The sequence below is a fragment of the Odocoileus virginianus genome, chromosome 11 (genome assembly GCF_023699985.2).
Source record: "Odocoileus virginianus isolate 20LAN1187 ecotype Illinois chromosome 11, Ovbor_1.2, whole genome shotgun sequence".
Lineage (NCBI taxonomy): Eukaryota > Metazoa > Chordata > Mammalia > Artiodactyla > Cervidae > Odocoileus > Odocoileus virginianus.
In genome coordinates this window covers 6,905,998-6,922,775 of record NC_069684.1, presented here as the reverse complement: position 1 = coordinate 6,922,775, position 16,778 = coordinate 6,905,998, and the positions used below count along the sequence as shown (strand labels likewise).

At 44.9% G+C, this 16,778-nt stretch overlaps 1 protein-coding gene and 1 non-coding gene across 2 annotated transcripts in view; one reads left to right on the top strand and one right to left on the bottom strand.

Annotated features, from left to right (window-relative positions):
• LAMB3 (laminin subunit beta 3) overlaps nt 1–16,778 on the top strand; it is a 126,833-nt gene that overhangs the window by 52,934 nt on the left and 57,121 nt on the right. Inside the window, exon 2 of the mRNA XM_070473860.1 lies at nt 14,214–14,296. The gene's annotated coding sequence lies outside the window, so the exon portion shown is untranslated. The remainder of the gene's footprint in view (nt 1–14,213; nt 14,297–16,778) is intronic.
• Nucleotides 12,637–12,759, bottom strand: LOC139037594 (small nucleolar RNA SNORA26). The gene has a single exon (XR_011490476.1). It is a non-coding gene; the product is annotated as a small nucleolar RNA SNORA26 (small nucleolar RNA).

Below are 16,778 nucleotides of genomic sequence, written 5' to 3'. Positions count from 1 at the left end.
CTGGTCTAACTGGTTTAGTCATGTGCCTGCTTTGCTAGGGTCACTTGATGGATAACTATTCATTGAGGCTGCCCTTTATGCACAGATTGTGTGTGTGTGTGTGTGTGTGTGTGTGTGTGTGTGTGTGGTGTGTGGTGTCTGTGTCTGTAGGGGTTTGCACTTCTCTGTATCAGAGAACTGCCATTAAATCCAAACTCTCCCCACTGCCACTTAAGAAGTGAAGTTGAGCACTGGGGCAAGGTGAACATGGAAAGGTGGGCCTTGGGGAAAGTTTGCTGGCCTGAACTGCAAATATTTCCTGTGTTCCTCAGCAATTATATGCCACTCCCCTGGACCTGGGGAGCAGCGCGGCTGTACCAGCTCCATTTAGCATAGACACAGTTTAGGAGCAGAAAGGTGAAAGTAGATGATTAAGGTAAGAAGCTAAAGAGTAGGGAAGACCCTTGGAAGCATGAAGCTGGGAGGGTTGATTTTAACCAGGATTAAACTTCATCACCTTGGTGGGGGGAGGGTTCTGGTTTAGCCTTGGTTATCCATATATCAGAGTTAGTTAGCAAGTAGGGGAAAAGGAGAGATCCTGGGCCAAAGCTCTTCAAGCAGAGAAAAGGAGGGGGGCAGGAAGAGGATGGGGAAATTGGACTGGCCAGACAATTGCAAAGGTCAGTGATGCAACCTTGCAACAGCTGGCAAAGTCAGGCTGAGCCCCGAGGGGAGGGACCCGGAAAGGGCTGTTGCAGGGATTACGTATTGGGCTTGTTGGAAGTTTTAGCAGTAACTTTTCTTGGGAGTCTGAGGCAATTTCCCAGACAAATGAGTTTAAAAAGGCAACAGTAATACCTGCCCTTCACCCTGTAGTTCAGTTAGTAGGATTTGTATGTGCAGCTTGGGCAAGGTTACCTAAAGAGCTTATTTGAAATTCTACATTTTAATCTGTACATAAGCAGGCAAGGTGACCAGGGGCCAGATGGGGATGATTCCTGGAGCTTGTGTCCCCTGCTTATTATTCTTTTAACCTTGTCAGGCAGGAAGCTTCCGTAACCAGGGAGATGAATATCAGTCTTGGTATTTTCTTTGAATCTTTCTTACAATTTTGGAGAAGTCTTTAATAACCAGCAGAAATGATCTTTGAACTTTCCCAAGAACTATGTGAGTCTGAAATACCATGACTTCTGAATGAGCGTGTACTGTCATCTTAACATCAGGACTTTCACGTGGTTTCTGCTTTGAAAGTGAGTCAGCCCTTTGGAGCGTTGGCCCCAAAATTCCGAAATTGACACTTCAGTGAGCATTTCCGGTATCTCTGTAACTGAAGAGACACAACCGCACGTCTCCCAAGGTCAGCAAGCTGTAATTTATCTGGGGTTCCCCTTTCTTGTGACTAACTCTGGCACATCACATCACCTCAGATGAGTTCCCCTGTTTCCCTGTCTGATAACCCAGCTTTGACCCCGAAGGCCTTACCAGCTTGCTGGCTAGGGCTGGGCAGAGGAGGGGAGAAGATGGCAAGGACTGGGGTCACTAGTGGATTTGCTGTTCCTGGTTTAGGTGGTAGCTAGGACTGAAGGCAAGATGGTGGGAATAGAAGGCTGAGAAATCCAAGGTCACCAATGCTAGGAATTTCTGACTGCTGCTCTGTCTGGGAGGGGAAGAGGCCACCCAAGGTAGCAATTTGGCTAACGCTTGGGAAACTAAGCATGTGATTTGACTGTGCTGATGTCCCTTTAAAGATGCAAAACCTTGTGTTGAATCATGCAGGTCAGACACAGGGTATATAAGTCAAGGTCAGTTGCCCTACAGTTGTAGGGCAACAAACCATCCCCGTTTGCCTAGGGCTGAGGGATTTCTGTAAGCTGTTGGACTCGCACGGCTGAAACTGGGGCAGTTCCAGGCAATCCAGAGTCCTTGCTGTTGCTCGGTCGTTAAGGCGTGTCCGACTCTTTGTGACCCCCATGGACTGCAGCACGCCAGGCTCCTCTGCCTTTCACTATTTCCCAGGGTTTATTCAAATTCTTGAGTTACTTTCATTTCATGTACATTAATTTTAAACACCACTTTATCCTACCATTCCCTGCCCAATGCCCTGCCTTATTTTCCTTCCTAGCACGTCACGCTTGGATTTATATTGATGTTATTATTGATTTGCTTCTGTGTTTTCTTCTGCATCCATCTGAGGATAACCTTTATGAAGACCAGAACTTTGGTTTACTCTTCACTGCATCCCCAGGACCCAGTATAATCCTTGGCACATAGCAGGTCCTTAATAGGTAACTATGGGATTAATGAGTGTCTTCCTTATTGGACTGGCAGGGAAAGAGACTATGTTTATTAAGTTCTCCTGCAGTCAGACTTTTAGTAGATACTCAGAGAAGCATTCAGGGTTTATTTGTATATATTTTTTTCTTTTTGGGCAGCTTTTTTTTTCTTTCCTTCTGCTTGTTTTTAGTTCTCTGTTTTCTAATCCACCTCAAACACTACCACCAAATAAATCTTCCTAAAGTTAAGTTTTTATTCTTAATTGCCTCTCAAAAGCCTGGATGGTTTCTCACTGCCCATGTGGTGAACTTTTGGATTCTGCATGTTACATTTATTTGGTCAATATTCTTGGTTCCAGGAACTCTACTGTCTGAGCTTCCCTATTCACCCAACCTCATATCTCACTCTTCTCCATCAAGTCGCCTTTGCACAGCCCGAGACAATTCCTTCCTGTTGCTCGTGACTCACCTCTGCTGCTCCTCCTCTTCCTACCTGAGAAGCTCTCCTCTTTCTGCTCTGTCTTCCTCCTTCCAGGTTAGGTGCTCCGAGAGGCCCCCGCTGCCTGTGCCAGCACAGCCTGCCCTCTCCAATTCTCTGAATCCCAGCTGCCTTCGTGGCTGGGACTGCCCAGGTTGGCCCTGCATCGTGTCCTGGTTTGACAGCACCTGCCTTGTGTCCTGGGGGCTTTCCCTGTGTCTGCAGAAGGCCAGGTCTTTGTAACAGTCACAGTCCTAACATCTAACAGGAGTCCAGTGAATGCTTGTCGTGTTGACCTGAAAGTCAGAGCGGGGATAATGGTTGCAAAATGCTCAGTAAAGACTCTTTGGGGAGGTTATTTTAGGTATAGTGTCTTGTCCTTGGCTCAGAGTCGTGGACTTGAAATTGCCCAAGACCTGGCAACTTGGCTCAGTCCCTTCCACTCTGACTCCCTCGCCTTTCACTTCCATTTCCAACTGAGTGTCTGACATTGCAGCGATTGGCTCACTCTCAGGCACCCCTCCAACCTGCTCCCAGGACCCCAGGGCCTTGACAAATCGATGCTGAGGAACAGACCCTTCATGGACGTTTTGCTTTTGTCCCTCATGGCTTCTGGCCAAGCAGAGCCACTGGTTGCTGGAACCAGCAGCACAGGCTGGGAAGAGGAATGCCCTGCAGCTCACACAGCACACACCCAGTACTGTACTCTACGAGTTTTTTTTTAATGTATCATTTTTTGTTGGCGTATACTTGCTTTGTACTGTTGTATTAGTTTCTGCTATACAACAAAGTGAATCAGCTGTATGTATACATATATCTCTTCCCTCTGGACCCCCCTCTCCCCACATAACCCCTATACTTTACAAGTTTAAATCTGTGCAAGGAACTTCCTTCAACTCAAGTACGAGCTGGACTTAGTGTGGGGTTCTGGAGTCAAACAGACTTGGGTTCCTTCAAGTCCTGGCTCCTCTTGCCAGGGTCTGACCTTGGATGAGTGACTTAACTTCTCTAGTCTCCATTTACTCATCTGTAAAAGGAGGGAGATGCTAGCACTGGGGCACTGTGATAGGCTTGGTGGTCTGGCACCAATGATGCAGTTGATTCAGTCATTGTTTGTTGACTCTTCAGTTATCTTTGCCTCCTGCTCCATGTCAGCAATTCTCGTGGTCCTTTATCAAACTAGACCAGGATATTCGCATTCCCTAGGCAGTAGTGGCAGCAATAAGGTCCAGGAACTTTGCTGAAGGACCTTTGCTGATACTTTGCTGAAGTATCAGCCACGTGTCTGATACTATGTCAAGTATAGCTATAAAAAAAGCAGAGCACGAAATCCCCCTTGTCCTCAAGCAGCTTATAGTTAAGTAGAGGACCCAGACAATAAATAAGTTAGGATGGTCTACTAGGATGAGCACAATCAGATCTGTATGCCAGGGAAGCAAATAGAATGAGAAATGTATTGGTCCAGTTTGGGGAGGAGATGGTCCAAGAAGGCCTGAGAGTGGGTGATGTCCGAGCCGCTTAGGGTATTAAAGCAGGGTCCAGCAGGGTCCATGGCCTGTTAGGAACCTGGCCGCACAACAGGAGGTGAGCAGCAGGTGAGTGAGCGAAGCTTCATCTGCCACTTCTCTTTGCTCTCCATCACTTGCATTACCGCCCACCCCATGCCTTACCAGCCCCACCCCCATACGTGGAAAAATGGTCTCCCAGCAAACCGATGTCAGAAAGTTTGGGGACTGCTGTGTTAAAGGATACATAGTGTTCACCAGGTGATTCTAGGAGGGAAAGGAGGGGTTGAGGGTTGGGGATTCAGGAATGAGAGAGGTCTGCACAGGAAAAAGGGAGGATGCGTGAGAAGACACGGCATGGTCCAAGAGAAGGTCAGTGAGGTGGGTGTTAGAGCATAAAGGCTCTAACACCTTTGGAGAAATGGCAGGAAAGGAGGAGGAAGTTTTGGTAGGAAGCAGGAGGGTGACAACGAACAGTTATGTAAACGATCACCAGCTTCTGCCATGCCTGGGAACGGCTGCACGCTCCCTTCTTCTAGAGGCACATTCTCCTTCGCTTCCATGATATCAGATTCTCTTAGTTTTCCTACCATCCTATTATGGACACTCTTTAGTTCTTTTTCTCACTTTTGCTTTTCATCTAACCTCTCAATGTCAGCATTTCTCAGGACCCAGCCCTGGAGCCAGTTTTCTGATCCTGCATGCTCTCTTTAGGTAATTTAGGGTGCTCCCAAGCCCTCTGTTACTGCCTCTTTGTAGATGACATATAAATCTGAGCTCTAGACCCGTGTGTCTCCCTTCCTATTCTACATTTCCACTTGGACATCTTGCAGATATCAAGCTTACCATGTCTAAAGCTAAATTCAATATTTTTACTCCATAAACTTGCATCACTAGCTTTCTTAATCCAGGCCTTACTGTTGACCTAGCTGCTCAGGTCCTAAGCCTGGGAACCATCCTTTGCTCCCCTCTCTCTGTCACCTCTCATATGCAAACAGTCAGCAAGACTTGTCATTCTACCTCTTAAATATCTCTTGATTTTATTTGCTTTGTATCCTCTTTGCCACCCTCCTCGTCAAAGCCCCCATTATCCTAGCTGGACAATAATGTGTCTCCCAGCTGATCTGTCTGCTTTGGGTCTTGATCCATTCAATTCAATCCAATCCAATATAATCCAGTGTAATCTTTAAAAAAAAAAAATCAAACCATGTCACCCTTCTCCTTAAAACCCTCAGTGGACCCCACATTGCCCTTTGAATAATGTCCCAGATTCTTGTAAGTTCACCCATGATCTTGTCCTCTGTTTTCCCAGTTTCATTATGTATATAATTCCCCTCAACCTTCACTCTCTCAGTCTTCACAGATGCCAACCACACTGTTGTGTTCTTTCACAACTTCAGAGCCTTCCTCATGTTGTTCTTGTCCCTTGGAACATTTTCTTCACATTTCTCCCCTGACCTTGTGAACTCCTACTCATCCTTCAAGTGTCCCTATCCTCCCACTTCCTCAAGGAGGCATTCCCTACTGCACAGATGAGGCTAGTTCCCTTTGCCACACATGCCCACACAGTCACCTCATTTTCCCTTTCATAATTATTGTCTGTCTCTGTTACAGGGATATAAGCTCTATGAGGGTAGGAACTATCTCTGTCTTGCTCAGTACAGTGTTCTCAGACTAGTACAATGCATTGTTCCTCGAGGTGTTTAGTCATAGCTATCAGTTTTCCAGTAGTCATATATGGATGTGAGAGTTGGACTAAAGAAAGCTGAGTGCCAAAGAATTGATGCTTTCAAACTGTAGTGTTAGAGAAGACTCTTGAGAGTCCCTTGGACAGCAAGGAGATCCAACCAGTCCATCCTAAAGGAAATTAGTCCTGTATATTCATTGGAAGGACTGATGCTGAAGCTGAAACTCCAATACTTTGGCCACCTGATGGGAAGAACTGACTCATTGGAAAAGACCCTGATGCTGGGAAAAGTTGAAGGCAGGAGGAGAAGGGGATGGCAGAGGATAAGATGGTTGGATGGTGTCACTGACTCAATGGACATGAGTTTGAGTAAATTCCAGGAGTTGATGATGGACAGGGAAGACTGGCATGCTGCAGCCTGTGGGGTCTTAAAGAGTCAGACACGACTGAGCGACTGAACTGAACTGAACTGATCAGTTTGTCTTAGATTGAATTGATTATCGTATAGGCAATGGGAACCATTGATAAATTTTAGGCAGCAGAACAGTTCTGGCACTTAACATTGAGCAGAGATCCGTGTGCTATACAATAGGCCATTGTTGGTTATCCATTTTAAATATAGCAGTGTGTGCATGACCTTCCCAAAGTCCCTAACTGTCCCCGACAACTGTGTTTGTTTTCTAAGTCTGACACAGCTACTTTTGAGAAAGGGAGATTATCCAGATAGGCCTAACCTAGCAGGTGAGCCCTTCAAAGGAAGTGGGCTCTTCCTGAAGAAGAAATTAAAAGTGTGAAAGGAATTCAAAGTGAGGGAAAATCTCCTTTGTTAACTTTGAAGATGAAGGAGGCAATGTGGCAAGGAATGTGGGTATGAGTGGCTCCCAGCTAACAGCCAGAGATAAAATAGGATGTGTGTCCTACAACCATAAGGAACTGAATTATCCTTCAGGTACATCAACTTGAAAGAAGATGCTGATGGAGAAGGAAATGGCAACCCACTCCGGTATTCTTGCCTGGAAAAATCCATGGACAGAGGAGTCTGGCGGGCTGAAGTCCATGGGATTACATGACTGAGCATGTGTGCACAAGGGTGGAGGGAGATGGGTTGGTAGTAATAAACTGGTAGAACTGAAAAAAAAAAAAAAAAGAAAGAAAGAAGACGCTGAGCTCTAGATGAGAATGTAGCCACCTGAATATTAGCCTTGGGAGTCTCTGAGCTGCTCTGCTCAGACTTCTGAGTTACATAAGTGGGAGCTTATAATTGAATATTATTTTAAGCTACTAAGTTTGTGAATTTGCTATGTAACAATAGGGAACTAATGCAAGTAGCATGCTAGGAGCTCCCACTGGGATGATGGGAGAAAACCCAATGAAAACTTGAGGGTTGTGGGATTCCCCAGGATAAGGAGAATCTGGCTTTGATTATATGGTTTTGATTATAAGCACTTTCCTGAAGACACCTTGTACTTCCTTGCCTTTCTCTGTTTCTTTTATGTTTACCCAGGAAGATTTAACCATGGTTGGAATCAGCTATCTGCTCTGTTATCTATTTGCACCCAATAAATTGGAGACATTTGTCCAATTAGGGTGTTTATTTTCTATAAATTTAAGATAACGAATTGAAAATGAGCAGTTAGCTATAACAATGTTTTCCCAGTCATTTTTATTATTCTCTAAAAAGACTTTCCCAGACTTTCTCCCCTCTTCTCAAACAGGCTATATCCTTTTCTTTCCTGATGCCTCACAGCCTGGAAGGAATGCATAGGAGGAATCAAACAGGAGCTACTTGATTTTTCAACCACCAAATCTATCTGCATCAATATGCTGTTTGCCTTCTGTCGCATTACCAGGGAGGAAGCATCCTCAGTTCTTTCTTTCTTTTTTTTTTCCTCAGTTTTTTCTATATAGAGCCACCCCTTCATTTCATCCCGGCTTATCTAGTTAAGGTCTTGGAAATCTACCAGTAACTTAGGTTGCTTTGGGCTGCAAGTGAGAATCTAATTCAAAACAGTTTAACAGTAAGAAAAACACTTTGTTTCACAAGACAGGGTTTCCAGGTTTAATTCCAAGTGTGCCTGTGTGCATGCAAAGTTGCTCCAGTTGTGTCTGACTCTTTGTGCCTCTATAGACGGTAGCTCACCAGGCTCTTCTGTCCTTAGGGATTCTCCAGGCTCTAGTACTGACTGGCTTGCCACGCCCTCCTCCAGGGGATCTTCCCGACCCAGGGATCGAACCTGCATCTCTCATCTCTCCTGCATTGGCAGGCAGGTTCTTAACCACTAGTGCCACCCGGGAAGCCCTCAGTAGTGTAACATTACGAACAAAACAAAACAAAACACGGTTCTTTCCAGTGTTCCATCTTCAGCATGGAGATTGCCACAGTTTGGCTCACAAGATATTTTTAAGATAGCTTCCACTGTTCTAGGCATTGTATTCAATATGACAACACCTGGTGAAAGGACAGAGGCTATTTGTTTTATCACCAAAGAAACCTTTCCTACAATCTCCTAGAGACTGATTCTCATTGGCCAGAACCGCATTAAATGCCCATCCCTAAAACTGCATTAAATGGCCATCTCCTGCATTGAAGGCAGATTCTTTACCAGCTGAGCCACACAAGGGAAGCCCAAGAATACTGCAGTGGGTGGCCTTATCCCTTCTCCAGTGGATCTTCCCAACCCCAGGAATCGAACCAGAGTCTCCTGCATTTCAGGTGGGTTCTTTATCAAGTGAGCTATCAGGGAAACAAAAACTACTTATGAAGGAAAGGATTACCATCGGGACCTTAGACTACTGGTTCTCAAAGATTCTGCCTGGGACAAGAGCAGCAACGTTACCTGAGAACTCATGAGAAAAGTATATATATATATATATTTTTTTGAGCCCTACTCCAAACCTACTGAATCAGAAATTCTGTATGCAGGACTAGCTATTCGTGTTTTTAAAAGCCCTGTAGGTCATTCTGACACATGCTAAAGTTTCAGAACCACTGGGTAAGGTTAATCTTTGAACTAGGGAAAGGACAACAGCCCTGGGGACTTGGAAAGCCCTGGGGATCTTTAAGCAAGTAGGAAGGAGGCTAGGGATTCTGGATAGGAAGTCAACTCCCTGCCAGAGCCTTCCTCTTTCCTGAATAATCATCTCCTTCTTTATTATGGCATCCCATCAACATACAAACATAATCTAATATCTGTGTCTTAAAAAACCTAGTCCATGACCCCAAATCACTGTCCAGCTGCTACCAGCATTCTTCGCCCCTCTTCATAACTGGAACTGTTTACTAACAGTTGTCTACAATCACTGTATTTCTTCATCAACCACTCATTCTTTGACCCACTTCCAAATGGCTCCCATTAGCACCATCCCAACAGAATCTAATGGGAAGCTTACTAAACGTACTGAATTTTGGCATTCAATAGATAGAACCATTTCTTCCTTCTAGAAACATTTTCTCTCTGCTTCAGGGTCACTGCACTCTTGTTTTTCATCATACTGTATTAGTTGCTTCTTCCTAGTGCTTCTCTGTTACATCTTTCTCCTCTATCAGACAGTGGTTCTCAGTCTTAAAAACCCATTAGAGTAACTGGGTAGCTTCTAAAATTTCTGAAGACCAGGCTGCATTCTAGACCACTTAAATGAGAAATCTCTCCAAGCAGGTCCCAAGCATTCATAATATTTAAAGCTGATTCCAGTGTTCAGCGAAGATTGAGAATCACTGCCCTTGATATTGGGGTACTGTAGGGTTCTATCATAACTTGCTTCTCCACCTGTATTATCTCCGTAGGTCCAGGATTTTCAGCTCTGACTCTACTTGAGAATCATCCTGTCAGCTTTTAGAAATTACCATTGCCTGGAAGTTCCCCCAGATGAACTGATTCCTAATTCCTGGGGGTGATTCCAATGTGTATCCAGAATTATGAACCACTTCATAGATGATTTCCTGTAATTCTATGGATTGTGGCTCAGTGCTTTCCTATAGGAATTTCTGTAGTGATGGAAGTGTTCTAAATCTGCGCTGTCCAACATGGTAGCCACTAGCTTCATGTGACTGTTGAACACTTGAAATGTGGCTAAAGTGTCTGATGAACTGAATGTTTAATTTTATTCAATTTTAATTAACCTAAGTTTAAATTAAATAGCCTTGCAAGTGTGGCTAATGTCTACCATATTGGATGGAGCACTACATGCTAATGACTCTGAAATCTGAGCTCCAAGATGACATATTAAGCTGTCTTGGTACCTCTTCTTGGGTATCTAATATAGTGTCTTTAACCTACTAAACACATAAAAATGAAACTTCCTGATTTTCTTTTTCAAAATGTATTCCTCTCCTAGTGTTCCCAATCTTGGTAAAATTTTAACCACTTCCTTCCCAATTTTTAAAGTCCCAAACATGAAAACCAGCTTTTATTCTCTTCTTTGCCTCATCGCTTTCAGCCAGTTTTCAGCAAGTCTTGTTTGTTTCCAAACATGTAATTTGACTCTGTCTTTTCACCTCTAGCACCTCCCACCTGAGCTAAGCGGCCGTTGTTGCTCACAAAGAGTAGTCAAAGCTAGAAGTCATTGCATCCTTAATACATGCTTTCTAAGACTGTTGTATGTATCATCTCGTTAATCCTACAAACAACGCTAAAAAGTGGGTGAACTATTGTCCCCACTTTTCAGATGGGTAAACTGAGGAACTGAAGGTGTAAGTAGTGTGTTTTGGATCACACAGCTAGCCAGTGGCAGAAATGGGATTCAAAACCAGATTGTCTGACTCGAGGGTCTGTATTTTTCGCCTTAACTTTTCTTTTACTCTAATTGATTACAAGGCCTCATGTCAGTGGTCCTGGCTGCAAGTTGGAATCACCTGAGGAACTTAAAAAAATGCCAATTTCATAACCCCCCCCTTCCCCACGGTGTGTGTTAGTCTCTCAGTCCTGTCCGACTCTTTGTGAGCCCATGGACTGTAGCCCGCCAGTTCCTCTGTCCATGGAATTCTCCAGACAGGAATACTGGAGTGGGTTGCTGTTCCCTTCTCCAGGAGATCTTCCTGACCCAAGGATCGAACTTGGATCTCCTGTATTACAGGCATATTCTTTACCATCTGAACCACCAGGGAAGCCCCCACCCTCCTAGGCCTTGGGTCAGGCCTCGGCATCAGAAATTTAAAAAAAAAATTAGGGAATTCTCTGATATAACCAGTGTTTAGAAACCACGCCCTGTCTGAGACATACTCTTTAGCTCCCACCTCAGTCACAGAGTTCTTGTCCCTTCTTCCTACCTCCAGAAGGGGCCACACTCTTTCCAGCCACAGGAACTTTGGACTTCTCTTTCTTTGCTGGGACGCCCTTTTCTGTTATCCCCTAGGGCTGAGTGAGACTTCAGAGGTTCTAATCCCTGAAAATATTGAGGGCTCTAATATGCCCATGCAAATAAAAATAAAAACAGTATTAAACTTTAAAATATATGTACGGAAGACAGAACTCTAATTCTGCCCAAGGGGCCTATTGTTGTATCTTTTAAAATATATTAGATTTAAATTCTTTCAAAATCAGTGTTGTTGCCTCTACCTTGCTGGCATCTTAGATATGTGTTAAAAAAAAAAAAAGAACTCCATCCCACAGCTAACTGAGTCTAGGTGGATCTGTTTGTCTAAGTCCATTCATTCACTGGGGACCAGCGGTGTCCCAGGGCTGGCTTGAGCATTGAGGCGGGCATTGAGTCCTGCCTTGCAAAGTCCAATCCTGTTATCTCTCAGGCTTATCCCAAGGGTCACCTCCTCGGAGAGAATTCTCTTACCTATCCTTTCCAAAGTGATACTTCCAATATTCCAAGACTCCCATCTATCATATCTCTCTGGTTTTTAAAATTTTGTAATAAAAAGCACTAAAAGCTTCAATTGTTGACGTTTCTAGCTTACTTCTTTATTGTTTGTCTCCTCCGGGAGGGAAGGGTCTTTCTAGTCTGTCTTGTTTGCTGTTCCCTTTTTTCTTTATTGTTGTAGCCTAGCACAATGCCCAGTATAAAATTCATGTTCAGTAATTATTTGTTTTTTTAAAACAACTGTACTTATTTATTATTTATTTTTGGCATTTCTCTGGGTGTGATGCACAGACTTCTCATTGTGGTGGCTTCCCTTTTTGCAGAGCATGGGCTCTAAGGCGTGTGGGCTTCAGTAGCTGGGGCCATGTGCTCAGTAGTTGTAGTACACGGACTTAGTTGCTCTGAGGCACGTGGGATCTTCCCCAACCAGGGGTAGAACTCATATCTCCTGCATTGGCAGGTGGATCCTTTACCACTGAGCCACCAGAGAAGCCCCAGTAATTATTTCTGAAATGAAAGAATGAATGAATGCAGGCTGATATATGGCAAGTCATAGTGAGTAGTTTCATCACAAGGTCGATGGGCCGTCTTGGGTTGTTACCGTGTAAATGGCTGTCTTCAGGGGGTGAGATGGGAGACATGAGTTCACAAAGAGAGGAGACTCCCGACTGGTTAAAAGGAGTGAAGACCGTGGTACCAGCAACCCGGGGAAGGCATTGAGCTAAGGAGAGAGGTGGCAGCCGGAACCGGCCATAATGTTGGATGGATTCTGGAGACAGTGAAAGCTGAATGTTTCTTTCTTTTTTTTTTTTTTATTGTCAAACCGAAGGTCAAGTTTAAATTTAATGACTTTGGTATTAACTATACACATACTAGTAAGTGCTAAGACTTAAAATCTTCCAGTTCAGTTGTGACTCCAGGCAGGATCCAGAGAGGAGTTCTAAAAATCTCTTCTCTGGGTTTTATGGAGACTTTCTTTACCCTCCTGTGTAAGCCTCTTAAGGCACTGCATCGGCCTTAAAAGGGCATTGGAAAGGGCGTGAATGTTTCTTTTTAGGTTATAATTTCCCTGTGTCATCTTCAGATTTTCAGTAAAATCTCTCAAATTCAGCAGCTGTGTCTTTTGTCTTTAGGAGAATGGAGAAAGGACCATACCTTCTTGTTTGGGGGCCAAAACAGGCTGGAGAGATCAGGGACGGCATGAAGAAATGGTAAAAAGGAAGCTAAGAGTGCTTGAGAACAGGCAGCGACTAGAAAGAATTTGCATTATCTGTTAGCATCTCCTTAGAATTCTCAGAATTAGGGTTGTTTGCATAGTAGAGGAAAGAGTGACTTGGATGGTGAAAGAAGACGAGGTCCCTCTGGTTGCATGATTAATGAGTTATTTGGCAGTGATGTGCTTAATGTCTGTGTCCCATGAGACAGTAGTCTCCCTCTGGACAGGGATGCGTCTGACTTGTTTACTACTGGGTCCCTGGATGCCTGGCATTGGGTGGGTGAATATTTTGTGAATGAACGGTTCAAGATATCTTTGTGTTTCTTGGTCAGAAGTCAGAAGGGCTGACTGAGACGCGAGGAGAAACTGGAAGAAAAGCCCAGAGTCTGAGGACGAGGACCAGGCAGAAGCTGTGGGCGGAGGGGTGTCAGTGAGCAGGTTGCTGTGCCGGGAGGATTCGGACCCAAGCTCAGGCCCCGAGGATAACTGGCGGGGGGACCAGGTCCTGTTAGAGACCCAGGCAGAAAGGCCAGAAGAGCAGCAGGCAGGATACACAGAGGGGGGTAAATGAGAGAAGTCGCCCTCAATGCTCGCGCCAGCCCTGACACTGCTGGTCCCCAGTGAATGAATGGACTTAGACAAAGCCATATACCTAGACTCAGTTAGCTGTAGGGCGAAGTTGCCTTTTTTAAAAGTGACCAGTGTTTTCAAAAAAGAGTTTTTAAAAATGTGGACCATTTAAAAATTCTTCATTGAATTTGTTACAATATTGCTTCTGTTTTATGTTTTAGGATTTTTTTTTTTTTTTTTGGCTTCAAGGCATGTGGGATCTCAACTCCCCAACCAGGGATCTAACCTGCACACCCCTGCACTGGCAGAGCCTTAACCACTGGTCCACCGGGGAAGCCCCCGGGGTGGGGTTCTTAATGGGCCGGGCTTGACGCTCATCAACCAAGGGTTGAGACAGGCCTGAAGCTCCTAGCGGAAGGACAGGGAGGGACTGACAGACCTTCTGCTACGCATGTCCCTTGACTCTGGAAGTGACCAAGAACCCTTGAATCATGTTTAGGAGTTCTTACTTCCCAAGACCGTCTCTCCCTTTGTGCCCTCCCCTCCCCTGGGCCCGTATTTACCCAATTCATTACCTCTCAGGCTTCTTAAAGCTTGGATGTCTTGAGGACCTGGATCCATGGCTCAACCCCAGAAATATTTCAATTCCAAACACTGAATCTACTTCCAATTTGACTCCTAGCTGTCCTGTCCCCAGGTACCAGCCATGGTGGACGGGGCAGGAAGCACAGCCGTGGAAGTCTGCTGATCAGTGGATGGACGCCTCGTGAATTTTCTCAGGTCCTAATTCTTAAGGGGATAAAAAAGGTTTTTCTTTTTCTGGATGATTTTCTATCTATGTTGTCTTGAGAGGTAGATATAAGGTGATATTCCTGACATCATATTCTTCAAACATGCTTTGGTAGGTTTTTCCTTGCATCAAGGATTCATACTAGTACATCGTGCTAAGTTGCCTCAGTCACGTCCGACTCTTTGCGAGCCTATGGACTGTAGCCCGCCAGGCTCCTCTGTCCATGAGATTCTCCAGGCAAGAATACTGGAATGGGTTGCCATGCCCTCCTCCAGGGGATCTTCCCAACCCAGAGATCAAACCTGAGTCTCTTACGCCTGCTGCATTAGCAGGTGAGTTCTTTACCACTAGTGCCAGCTGGGAAGCCCCACTAATACAGCAATATGCGTTTGTTGAGCCTTTAACTATGTGCAGACAGTGGGTGCGCATAACTCAGCAGATAAAGAGTGGCCAAGGGCTGCCCTTCTCGTTAAGGAGTTTGCAACCCAGACTTGGGAGCAAATCACAAAGTAACTAAACGTTGAATAGCCCTAAGTATGTAAATATGAGAAAGAAGGGATTTACAAGACAGATTAGACCTGGCTGTTAATTGAATTGTATCTGTAAGGTCTGCTGCTGGAGTCTGGGAAGAATTTACAGAAAATAGCAGAGAAACCATCACCTATCCAGAATCTAATCTGAGTCTTGGATTTAGGATTTGGCCAAGTACATGAGAGGTGGGAAGGGCAATACAGACAGTCAGAGCCAGATGAATCAAGCCTAAGAGTGGTCGAGGGAATGAAATGGATGGATCAGAGCACTTGTGTAGGGCAGGGCTGTGTGAATTAGGGCCAAAAAGGCAGCTGTTTTTCAGCAGGACTCTGAGAACCTCACTGTGGACTCTGCACTTTAACCTGGAGATGGTGGAGAGTGTACAAGTCAAGGTGCTTACCAAATCCAACTTCGCAAATGGAGCACTAAGGCAAAACTCACAAAACAGAATGCAAGAGGAAAAAGTGCAAGGGCCTGTATGTGCACCTGTGTGTGTGCACCTGTGTATGCGTTTGTGTGTACGTGCCTGTCAAGAATAGCACAAATTCAAGATGACACCGAACTTGAATGGTTTTAATGATATTTGACTTGAAAAACATCGAGGTGTTGATGTATCTATAAACTCAGTATGAATCCTTGATGTATTTGGCTGGGAAAAGCCTCCTGCACGTCAGGATGCAGAAGTAGGAGCAGAGTCATAGTTTTTTCTTTCCCCAAGTCCTTGAGGAGGACTGCTTTGCTGAAGTGAGCCAATATCCAAAGAGAAGCTTCCCAAGCCCTTGCCTGTGAGAGAGTTTTATTCTCACGTGCTATTTCCACCCGAGTTTTTCTTGGATGCAGGGCCAAGTTTACTTTCTCAGATCACTGTGCATTTTCATGCAGAGATTACTGAGCCACTTGAGATGACGCCTGCAGGAGCTGTCAGGGAGAAAAAGTATCAATGTACAACCAGGTGACTGAGCATTTTTCTGGAACTGAAGGGTGTCCTGGAAAGTGGAACTCAGGGCTAAAGCGAGGAGTGTCCTGATGGACTAGGATGGTTGGTTAACAGCATACCAGAATCTCCTCCGTGAAGATTTGCCCTCATCCCCAGTGGTTTTTCCCTTAGAGCCTGGAGTGATGTTAATGTCTCATAGACATTTACCCTCTGGGTGCAACTTGTAGAGGTTTCACTGACGGTGCTTAAGGTTTTTCCAAAGGCAATCTTGTGATGCTTTGTCGCTATTCAGTCGCTCAGTCGTGTCCGACTCTTTGTGGCCCCAAGGACTGCAGCAGGCCAGGCTTCCCTGTCCTTCACTATTTCTTGGAGTTTGCTCACACTCATGTCCATTGATTCAGTGATGCCATCCAGCCATCTCATTCTCTGTTGTCCGCTTCTCCTCCTGCCCTCAATCTTTCCCAGCATCAGGGTCTTTTCCAATGAGTCAGCTCTTCGCACCAGGTGGCCAAAGTACTGGAGTTTCAGCTTCAACATCAGTCCTTCCAATGAGTATTCAGGACTGATTTCCTTTAGGATGGACTAGTTGGATCTCCTCGCTGTCCAAGGGACTCTCAAGCGTCTTCTCCAGAACCACAGTTCAAAAGCATCGACTCTTTAGCACTCAGCCTTCTTTATGGTCCAGCTCTCACATCCATACATGACTGGTTTTGCAAATCTAAAACATTCACTATGGCCATTTTCCATATCAGTTTCCTTGAGGAGTCATAGTCTATAAATTATTCTGTCACAAAAATTCTTTCTTTTAATGAAAAGCAAACTCTGTCAGTTTGGGGAGGCCTGACATTGTAGTGGGAAGAGCAGGGATTTTGGGAGCTGAAGGGTCTGCTGTTGGATTCTGGTTTCATTATATACCGGTTGTGGTGGACAGTACTAGTGGTCACGGAGTCCTATTTCATTTTCCTCCTCTGGACATGCAGGAAGATCTCTCAGGAGCCCTGTGA